Source organism: Pinus tabuliformis, chromosome 7, assembly GCF_031772625.1.
Source record: "Pinus tabuliformis cultivar Carrire ecotype Pingquan chromosome 7, CPIR1, whole genome shotgun sequence".
Classification (NCBI taxonomy): Eukaryota; Viridiplantae; Streptophyta; class Pinopsida; order Pinales; family Pinaceae; genus Pinus; species Pinus tabuliformis.
The window spans coordinates 1,171,503,032-1,171,515,272 of record NC_142293.1 but is presented as its reverse complement, the minus strand read 5'-3'; positions in this window follow the sequence as shown (position 1 = coordinate 1,171,515,272).

Below are 12,241 nucleotides of genomic sequence, written 5' to 3'. Positions count from 1 at the left end.
CCAAGGTGCATTACAATAATGTCCAAGCTCTCTCCAAGATAGCCTTATTGGAAGCTTGGCAAACCAAAAGCCTTACAATGAGTTATGAGGGACTATTTATAGTAAAGGGTGGGGTGACTCTTGACATTCCCCTTTGTGATAGTTCAACTACCCTCATGACTCTTCACCTACTCTATGACTATTACATCCAACTATTGACACCTGACTTACACTTGACATGACTCAACATTACAATGCACATGTATTCATGTGAGACAAAATGTCTTGAGCAAGCCATGCAAGACATCACTGACACTCGGTCCGTTGTGATGAGACCAACTCTTTGACATGCTTATGATGGTGAAGGTGGTGAGTTGATGCCAATCTTGGTCACCCGTGATGGTGTGCATGCACCCCGTGGTGACATCTTGCTGAAGCGAACTCTTGCCTCCATTGCAACGAGTGCATTGGTTTGGCTCCTTCATCGAACTCATCTACAAACATGCGCATGGTATTCTTCGGTGTGTATAAACTAACACACACTGATGAATAATGTCCATGCTAATCTTCAACTGTGCGCTGGTGGTCATGCGCATGAACTTGTTGAAGTACATGTCCAGATCCAGTTAGACATGCTTCTTGTCTTCACCTTGGTGAGTGTGCTCAATGTGTTGAATCACATATGTGCACACAATGAGATGCATGATACTGAATCCATTGCATGTGATCAACAACACTGATCACCATGTCTGCTTCGTGCCAGCTGATGGGATGGATCTTTAACTTGAACATATCCAGTTTCATCTATGAATGCATGTTGCACCCACTATTGTTCCTGTTCTTGCTGCAACTCATTCGCCTCTCTGTGAAACTTCATGTTTTTCATTGAGTTGTTGCTTCAGCGCATTCAAATCCTTCTTTGTTTCATTCTCTGTCTTCGTGCGATATTCATGTCCCACCATCACCTCATAGCTTGAGTCTCCAAATTTTATTTCATCATCAGTGGATCTGCTTGTTCTTGCAACTTTGTTCCACCTCTGTGTTGTCAACAACATTCCTCCTGCATTCGTTGTGTCCGCTGCATTCGCTATGTTCGCCACATTCACTGCATTCGTTTCATTTGCTTTGTTCATTGCATTCATTGTGTTTGCTACGATCATTGCGTTCGGTATGTTGCCTTCAGATGTTGTTCATTGTGATATCTTGATGTTATTGTCTATGAAAAACTTGACATCTTCGTGAATAGGCAAGCTCATAGACATTTGATCAATTTCATCTCTAGGTGTGCTCTAAATGGTTTCTTCGACTTTGCCCTCTTGGAAACCATTATGCCTGCACTGCTAAGAGGCAGATGAACACCTGCAATATCTGGAGACATGGAAACACTCATGGCAACTAATCTATCAGTTGAAAACCAAAATTAACTAGAGATCTGACTTTCAACATACTTGTGTGACTGATCATAAAGGTTACATAATTTCGGCTGGGAGGTCAGGAGACTGACTACGAAGACTGTGAAAGGCATAGTCTGGGCTACTTAGAGACTAGCTTACTATTGGAACTATGCAATGCATAGTCCACTATGAATGTTGAATGCTATAATTGTGCAATGCGCAATCTCAGTTGCAATGGTCGTAGGCCCAATGACTACATTGTGCAATTTTCTAGGCTAGCAGTCACTGTCCCTCATAAATGCACAAAACAATCCTTGAGGATAGTGCCTGGGCATAAATGCGTATTTCTAGAGACGAAGGAAAATCCTTCCCTCTTAGGATTGCACAATGTTGTCTGGTGAGGCAGAGTCTGGGCCAAGGTTGGCCAAACTCACCGACGGGCAACTAAAAGTGAATGTGGGTGTGAATGCATGGTGATACTTACTGTAATCATAAGTGAATGATCATGCATGCAAAGAGTGAATGACAGATTCAGAAAAAGGAATAACATGCATGTGGTTGAGGCGATTCGTCAAATCGGTGACCATTCGTGCAAAATAGTTTCGTGCATGCGACAGCAGTGAGATAGAAACGAAAACTGAAATAGCGCTAGGACAAGCTAGTAAACAAGTAAATGACAAAAAGAATTCAAAGAAATGAAGCAAAAAGTACTCACATAAGCGAAAACATGAAAAGCAATAGAAAGGAAACATAAGGCATGGAAAGAGGGCTTACCCAAAAGCAGCTGAGTTGTATGTGCTGACTACTCCTAGATGTGATGTGGGATGTTAGAGCTGCAAGGTTGATGTGAGGAATGAGCTCTACGTCATCCGATTGATGAGTTTTGATAACATCATGGTTGTGACGTGCATGCTAGAAATATAGGGAAAGTGAAACTTGGTGGGAGGTATTTGAAATGATCCTTGCATGTAACCTCCAACTTCTAAAACCAGATCCTTGAAATAAGGGATGCCTTTGCATGCTACCTTGGGGGAAGCAACCAATGCATGCAAGTCTTTTTTGCTCAGTCGTGGAGGGAACTGGTCAACACAGCTGCACATGCAAGAGGTTGTTCGACTGCTTGAAGGAAATGCACATTTCTGGCTGGGAGCTGGGGTGACTGCCTAGGAGATTTGTGCAATTTGTGGCCTGAGCAGTTGATTGCTACCCAGATTTGCGTAAATTCTAGGCTGAGCAGTCTTGCTCGGTAAAAATTGTGCAATTTTCATTGTGAGCGTTGACTACTAGAATTTCCCAATTCTGGAGCCCAGCAGGCTACCAGTTAAGATTGTGCAATTTCTAGAGGGAAGGCTGGCTACCCTCCAAAATTGCGTAATTTCTTGGGTGACATACTTAGCCTAAATTTGGACCAAGTCCGGGTGATTAGCCTGTGAGGGGAATGCATCGAGCTATGATTGATAGGCTACCTTTGTCCAAGAAAAACACTGAAGCTTGTGAACTTGATGAAGCAAGGGAAGCTGATGTGAAGGTTGGAAGGGAGGCTCCAAAACGAAGCTAAGGAAAAATTTTGGAGGGTGGTTGTAGCTGCTACAACACATTGTAGGCTTTTGTAAAATGGGCTATTGATTTTCTGGAACAGATCAATCCACGAGGAAAAAAGACTGGTGCGAGGTATATAATCTTACTTTGGAAAACTTGTCAAAAGTAATATTACTATGAGACATTTAGGAGTATGTCGAAGTTTGAAAGAACCATGATGAATGAATGATTGCTGCACCACAATAGAACGTTCATTGAAGTTCAATGGAAATATTATTGTTGGAAAGAAAATGTTGTCATTAAAAGACGTAGGAGAAATGCATTTATGAAGCAAAGTTGGCGAGATCTAGCACCATATTTTCATTGAACGAGAAATATCTAAGCTAATTATGGGGTTCAAATTTCAAACACGATATAAAATCCATGTCTCACTCCACATTTTACACTTTTCTATCTGGAGAATTTAGTTTGATAACTTACGATCAACTGTGAGACAAGTCTAGTGTTGTATGTTTGAGAGAAGACACAGAGAGATTGCTAGAGGTTTTAGAGAGAAAGGGTTGGTAGGCATCATGGAAACCCAAACTGGTAAATCCGCAACATCAAGTGTACCTGTGGCCCCAACATATGCAAGGTTTACCGAAAACAAGTAATCATGGAGGAACAACCTCAATGAAGGAAAGAAAAGAGACCAGCTGAAGCCTCTCAAGTAGAGGTAAGGACATCCTCGAGAAAGAAGTTATAAAAATAACAGAGGAAAAAGACCAAGCATGATAAGTAACCTATGTAGAAGGCGGAGAAACGAGTGCAGTAGAAATAACTAGAACAAATCCATGAGACTGAGGAGGAAGCCAAGATGGAGTGGATGGAGATCGAGGGTGCATAAATTCCCTCTGTGCTACCATGATATTTTCCACCAACGAAACTAGATGCCAAACTGGTTAAAGATCCAAAAGGCACGATATTCAAAAATTTCACATCGCTGCTACCAAAAAATATGCCATTAGAAGTTGATTTACTAGGAAAATTTCCACAATTGAAGATGGAGGATTGGGACTTCAATGACCGAAGTAAGTATCTTTAGTTCAGAGCAAGAAAGTACCTACAATAGGTATACTATCTAGAGAGCAGAGTTACAAGGTTGGAGCCACACCAGTGGGCTCAGTGATTGCAAATAACAGGCTTGCTGAACATGTTAAACATGCCACACTTTGGTAGAAGCACGTATAACACAACTTATGTTCGATAGTTACTTGTATTAGTACATGAAAGATTCCTTTGGCTAGGGGAGAGGATCTTGACTCGTGAAATGTTGATAAGAAGTATTATTGGATTTCCCTACCAAGGAAAGGGCCACGCTGAAGAGTTCGTTGGAAAAAACGAATATAAGGTAGTAGCACAAACCATGAAGGACAAGTACGGGCTAACCAAAAATTCACGAGGCTAAGGTATTAACTCCATCAGTGACCAAGGGGTGTGCTTAACCACACACTTCTTATCAAGAAAGGTAATGCAAAAGTGTAGAGCAAGGCAAGTACCTGCAGTCATGGTTTCCTTAGCCGCGTAGTTCAACAACGGGGTTCAGTTCAACTAGGTCAGGCATTTATGCAGGGAAGTTTTGGAGGACTATCGAGAAGCACAGGAAGAGGGTAATACATTTCACTATGCATGGTTGATCTTGATCATCATGCTATTAGCATGGAAGGAGCCAGAGGATTCACAGTTTCCTACAGTTGAAGATAATCTATGCAATGTCGCGTGGTATGCCTCAGTCTTGCATACCAAGGAGCCATTTCACACACAAAAAACATGATCTTGTTTTTACTGTTGGACATGGACTTGCACATGGTGGTCAACTAGCATCCCAGGCTGTCACCAAGTTTGTACAATCAACATCACAATATAACATATTTAAAGGCAATTTTTGATAGGGTATATGTAAAGGATCGAAAGGATTCGATGGATACATGACACCCTTTGCCATATTTGGTCACCGAATATGACCTTGTTGACACAATACAACATTGGTCAGCAAAGTGGATGACTTCGAACATAGAAGAGATCACAACAGATAAGGACACTGGATGTGGGTCCAAGTGGAAAGGACAAAGGAAAATGTGCAGATAAAACAGAGCCAAAGGAGGTACAGGGTACTGAGGACCCTCTCAGTGACAAAGAGGAATTGGACGAGTCATCATTCATCATAAACGAAAGGATACCTATAACACCTATTATAAGCGAAAGAAATAAGTAGAAGGTGAACAAATCTAAGGGCACAATACCACTTCTCCTTACTAACGGGGACTTCGACGAAATAAGATATAAAGTCCATGAAGTAACAACAGAAACCTAGGACAAGATTGATAATCATTACAGATCACTCTTGGTATATGTTTAGCAAGGTATTTCAGAGTTAAAGGAACTACCAGAGACAACCAGACAACTAGAATAGACGGGTCAACAACTGCAACTAGAGCGACAGATAGAAACAAAATTTGGGTTAAAGATTATGCAAATATCAGCTGAAGAATTATAGTTTGAATCAACTGAAGACATACAGTGAGAAAAACGATGGTACTATGTCAATAACAATATCGCCACCCTTCCAACTCAGACATTGCATGAGTTCTACCAAGGTATAAAAATTGAACTGCAGGAACAAGAACAATGCACTTCGTTGTTAAATATTCAGGTACAGAAGGAAAGATCTTCACTGAAGAAGGAGATTGATGAGTTGATTAAGGAAATGGATGGAGCATGCCAGAAACAACAAAAAGTAGAGGAAGTCATCAAAAAAACTTTTAGTGCAGTTCCAGACGTAAAGGTGTGCAAGGAAGAATCACGAGCAGAGAAGGTCACAAAGCTTGGCCTTGCAATATGGGATTCAAAGAATAAGCTGGCATAAATGATGTTCGAATATGAAGTGAATATTACTAAGCTACAAATGAGGCTACAACTAGTCATGCCACCAAAAGTGTGTGAGAAAAGGGAAATATTCTAAAAAATACACTAAAAGGCATCTTTGACAGAGTGGTAGACTATGTCAAACCATTAGATGAAACTATGCAGATTTGAACCTCAATGCAACAGGATCCAAACATTTAGAGGATTGAAAAGGGGCTCCACATGAGGCATAAGTGATTGGAATAAATTTGAGCAATTGTGAAGACCTTACTGGTCTCGTAGAGGCTTGCCAAAATTATTGAAGGATAGGCTCTTCAAATGAAGATTCAAGACCTTCATAGAAAGGAGCAGATTTTGATAGAGAGAACTCATATATGGAAGGATGAGGTCGTCAAATTTTCATAGGAAGTAGCAATAGGCTCAAGAATTTACAAAAAAGGGAGAAAGAAGTGCTTCAGAATATTTGCAGACCAGCAACAAAGGCACAACTCAAAGAAATGTGCCGAGAGGAGAAGCATGTAGCTGGAATACTTCAGCAGTATAATTATGCCTACGTGAGCATCACAAAAACTATTCGGGGCACAACAGTTGAGTGACTCGGGATGAGTCACATGTGAGTGTTGGGGTCCTGTTGGACATAGTTTGACTTGGCTATATTTTGGGTAGATTTTGGAATGAAATCCAAGTTTTGTGGATGTGCACAGTAGAAAGGATGTTGCGGAGCATCAAGTGAACCATACAACAAAGCAACAGAGCATGATGAAGACTGCACAATAGAGGCACCCCGTAGCATCGGGGCTATGGTGAGAAGCCCCATCCTTTTTGTAAAAGAATTAAAATGTTGTAAAATTTGTTGCTCTCTGGCCATATCCCCTTGTATTTCGAAAACCATGGTATCAGGTCCATGGTAATATAATGATGTAAATCCCTCATGTAATAGCATATACAAGCATGAATAATAAGAAGAGAATAAATCCTATGATGATGTATTGGAACATATCTGTGTTTATGTGATACTTTATTAGGTCCCTATAATACTAGTGACTACTCCATTACTATTTTAGTCGTATGCCATATTGATATTTTTGTGCCCTTATTGTCCCCATATTGTTATTACTATGCCCCATAGAATCCCTCTATTGTTATTTTTATGCCTTTATATTATTATTGTTAGGTCAGCTGGGTTATATTGTGACTCCTTAGACTCCTATATATAGAAAGTAGTTTTTGTCATTTGAATCATGAAAGAATCATTCATTTGTGTAATGAAAAGGAGGTTGCCCCCTCGAAGAGGCTAAACTGTAATGCGTTGATCTATCTTTCCTATCTTTTTGTGAGTTGGTTTCATAACATTTGGTATCAGAGCTTTGGATTCTAGGGTTTCACTGCTCCAAATAGGTCATCGTGGCATTTTTGCTATAACCTTCTTTCTGCGACATTTCAAAAGCAAAAAATAAAACCCCATTTGACACAAAATTCCATTGAACCTCGAGTCTGAATTTTAGATATTTTCGTGTTGTATTTGCAGAGATATGATCTGAGGAAATTGGTCTTTTTGCAAACTCCCGAATTACATTCCAAACAAGTGACCTGGGGAAAATCGTCATAACCTTCTCTCTGAGTATCGGATTGAAATTTAATAGGAAGGTATAGAAAGAAGATGGACGTTAGTTTCTTGTATATATTTTTCAGAGCCAAAGGTTGGAACAGGGACATGTGGCACGTCATACAAGTTTGCTCTACTAAACTAGTCTATAATTAGGTCACTCTGGGAGGTTTGGCACAACTCTTTCTTGGAGAATCCAATTTGGATCAGACTCGTGGAATTGGAAAGAGGACATAGAGGCTACTTTAGGTCACAATCTCAAAACTAGATTATCCGAAATTACAGAGATACATCAGAGGCAATATCGAGCTCCTACAAAGTGAAAAAGGGTGTGTATATTTTTTTAAATTTTTGCTTAAGCTTGGTTAGAAAAATTATTTTGAAGGAATTCAAAGGGAATATTAGAGCATTATTATCGGTAACTGATGCCCCAAGGAAATAAAATGCAAACACCTAGTAAGCAACCTGAAATCTCTAGCATGACTCATGAAGAAGAGGAAGAAATGATACATGATATATCAAAATTACAAGACCAAGTGCAGCAAATGTAACTCTCACAAAAGCTAAGAGAAGCTAAGATAAATGGCATGGAATCTAAGATAAAGGCCATGGAAGCTAAGATGAATGGCGTGGAAGGTAACATGGACAATTTGAAGATAGATTTGAAGACAGATTTGACAATTTTTCTACAAGAAATACTTACTAATGGTGAAAGGGTAGTAAAGGAAACTCATGATGGGAACAAAAGAAATGTTAATCATGATTTCATAGAATCTAATGTTGGATCTAAGACCCATCGTATTCCAAAAATCAATATGAGGAAGTTTGATGGCAAGGAACTCGCAACATGGATATTAAAGATGGAGCAATTTTTCGATCTCAATAATGTGCAAAACACACAAAAGGTATGTATTGCACCTTTATATTTGGGACAAAATCAGTTTCTATGGTATCAATGGCTTTTCTCTCGTAAAAAAATTATCACTTGGGCAATTTTTACGAAATAATTGACAACACATTATGAGGATACAAAAAGAAACACTTTTTTTAGCCAATTGATAAGTCTCAAACAAAAGCGTTCGATAATGGAGCACATTGAGGAGTTCCGAAAATTGAACATAAGGGTAAAAAATATTCCAAAGGAACATAGCATTGATGTGTTCATAGGGACTTTAAAGGATAATATCGAACATGATGTTCACCTTTGGGAACCTGATTCATTAGAGAAGGCATTCAGGTTAGCTAGGAAAATGGAAAGCAAAATTATGGCAACCAGGAAGCATACCACTCACAACTATAAAGATGGAAGTGTTGCTGCCCCTAGTCTTCCAAAACCTATAAGGTTGACACCACAACACATGGAAGAAAAAGGAGCAAAAGGGCTTTGCTACAGTTGTGATAGAAAATACACTAAAGTTCATAAGTGTGCTCAGAAGAAATTATCCTACATAGATTATGAAGAGGAAGAAGAAACGGAGCAAGAAAGGTCGAAAGAAGAGGATATACTCCAGGAAAAAAGCCTAGACAAAGAAGAAATTAATCTGACCATATCCTGTAATGCATTGACTATAATTACCACTCCTCAAACCATCAAGATAGAAGGACAAATCAAGAAGAAAAAGGTAATAGTGTTGATTGATTCAGGAAGTACCCACAACTTTATTCATTGTAAGGTAGCAAAAGAATTGAATTGCTTTCTATATCCAGCACCAGAGTGTCAAGTGATGGTTGAAAATGGAGGAACAATAAATTTCTCTACAAAGTGCCATAATATCAAGCTATCCATGGGAGAATATGTATTGACTAGCCCAATGATTTCCATTCCAATGGGACGTGTTGATGTTGTACCAAGAGTATAATGGCTACAATCCTTGGGTACAATAGTTTTTAATTTTCAAGAAATTTTCAAGAAATTTTCTATGGAAGGAAATGAAATTGAATTATGGGGTATTTCATGGAAATCGGTAAAGATAATCATCTCTAATGGTATGACAAAGCTTCTAAAAAAGGAACAAAGAGGTGTAATTGCACAATTATGTTCGCTAGATGTTTCCACATTGAAATCATCTATTTCTCCAGATGTCCAAAAAGTCTTGGACAATCATTCCAAGGTATTTGAGACTCCCAAAGGTATCCCACCTATTCGTGATCATGATCATGCTATTCATCTGATCCTAGGAAGTGTTCCTCCAAACATCAGGCCGTACAGATATCCCTATGCCCAAAAGAGTGAAATTGAACGTATAGTTGCATAAATGCTAGAGGCTAGTATAATTCAACCTAGTCAAAGTTATTTCTCTGCTCCAGTAGTATTGGTGCACAAGAAGGATGGATCATGGCACATGTGTCCAAATTATAGGGAGCTCAACAAGCTCACTATTAAAAATAAGTTTCCCATTCTTGTCATTGATGAATTATTGGATGAATTGCATGGATCAATTTACTTCACCAAGTTGGATCTTCGTTTAGGATATCATCAAAACAGAATGAAGACTGAAGAAATTCTGAAAACAACATTTAGAACTCATGAATTCCATTTTCAAACCCTTCCTTAGAAAATTTGTTTTAGCATTTTTTGAAGATATACTAATCTACAGCAAGTCTCGGAAGGAGCATGCTGAACATGTTGATAGGGTGCTACAACTATTGGAGGAGAAACAATTATATGCAAAATGATCCAAATGTTTCTTTGGAGTACAAGAGGTGGAATATCTGGTTCATATTGCATCTCATGGAGTTAAGGTAGACCCTAGAAAAATTAAAGCAATTAAGGAATGGAAAATCCCCACATCCATAAAGCATTTGTGAGGATTTTTCAGGTTGAAAGGGTATTATCATAAGTTTGCTAAGAATTATGGGAGAATAGCAGCATCTATAACAACATTATTGAAGAAAGATGCATTTTCATGGACTCCGGAAGCAACAAAGGCCTTCAAACATCTTAAAGAGACAATGTGCCAAGAACCAGTCTTAGCTACACCAGACTTCACAAAAACCTTTATTGTGGAATGTGATGCTTCAGGAAATGGAATTGGTGCTATTTTAATGCAAGATGAAAGACCCATTGCTTTTGAAAGTCATATAATCAAGGGAAAGTTTTTACACAAAGCTATTTATGAGAAGGAAATGTTGCCAATACTACATGCACTTAAGAAATGGAGACCCTACCTAATGGGAAGACACTTCAAGGTAAAAATGGATCATGATAGCCTTAAATACCTTTTAGAACAAAGATTATCCTCTGAAGAGAAACAAAAGTGGGTCACAAAGATGGTGGGTTATGACTTTGAAATCATCTACAAAAAAGGGAAGAAAAATGTGGTGGCAGATGCACTCTCAAGAAAGGATGAGGATGTGGAGGCATTGTTGTGTGCCATTTCTATTTTCCAGCCAGATTGAATAAACGACACAAGGGAGGAATGGAAGAATGATGAAGAAGTGTGGGCACTTATTCGAAAGTTACATCAGGATTCCAATACATCTGATACATTTAGCTGGCAAAATGATTCATTATGGTACAAAGATTGCTTATACCTTTGTAAGAATTCCCAACTGAAAGAAAATATTCTTATGGAATTACACACTTCTCCCTTAGGAGGGCACTCATGATTTTTAAAAACTTACCACAACGTTAAGAAGGATTTTTTTGGGATGGCCTTAAATCGGATATTAAAAAGTTTGTGGGGGAATGTTTGGTTTTCCAACAAAATAAAGTTGAAACAACTAAGACTGTGGGTCTATTAGAACCTTTATCCATTCCAAGCCAATGTTGGGAGGAGGTTTCAATGGATTTTATCATAGGTTTACCCAAGTATGAGGGAAAGAGTGTCATCATGTTGGTAGTTGATAGAATTACCAAGTATGCACACTTTTGTGCATTGTCACATCCATTTAAAGCCAGTAAAGTTTCTACTGCATTTATGGAAACAATTCAAAAGCTACAAGGAAAACCAAAGATTATTGTAAGTGACAGAGATCCCATTTTCACTAGAAATTTTTAGACAAAATTATTTTCTTGTCTCGGTACTAAGTTTAATATCATAGCTCATCTTTTCATCCTCAATCTGATGGGCAAACTGAGATAGTAAACAAATGTTTGGAAGGATATCTTCGTTGCTTTGTATCTGATAAATAGACACAATGGGTGAAATGGTTGCCTCTGGCTAAATGGTGGTATAACACTTCCATACAACAACAAAAATGACCCCATTTATGGCACTTTATGGATATCAACCACCATCCATCACATCATATTTAAGAGAAAATTCTAAAGTTTAAGCAGTGGAACATCACATCAAGCATCAACAACAAGTCCTCCAAATCTTAAAGGATAACCTTGTGTTGGCACATAATAGAATAAAACAACAGGCATATCAACATTGCAGTGAAAGAAGTTTTGAGTAGGTGATTGGGTATTCCTACGGCTACAACGATATAAAAAAATGTCCCTCAAGCAAGCTAAGAAGGATAATAAATTATCACCAAAGTATTATGGTATTTACAAGGTGTTGCAAAAGATTGGTACTATGGCATACAAATTGGAGCTTCCTGTAGCTTCTCGAGTGCACCCAGTTTTCCATGTTTCATCTTTAAAGAAGGTTATAGGAAACAACCTCCCAGTTCAAAAAATATTGCCAGAACTTGACGAGGAAGGAAAAATTATATTGGAACTGGAAGCAGTCATAGAAACAAGAACTCAACAACTACGAAATCGATTAATTTCGGAGTATCTCATCAAGTGGAAGAACTTATCCGCTAAGGATTCCACATAGGAGGATAATAATTTTATACAGAAGCATCCAGAAGTACTCAAGCGTTG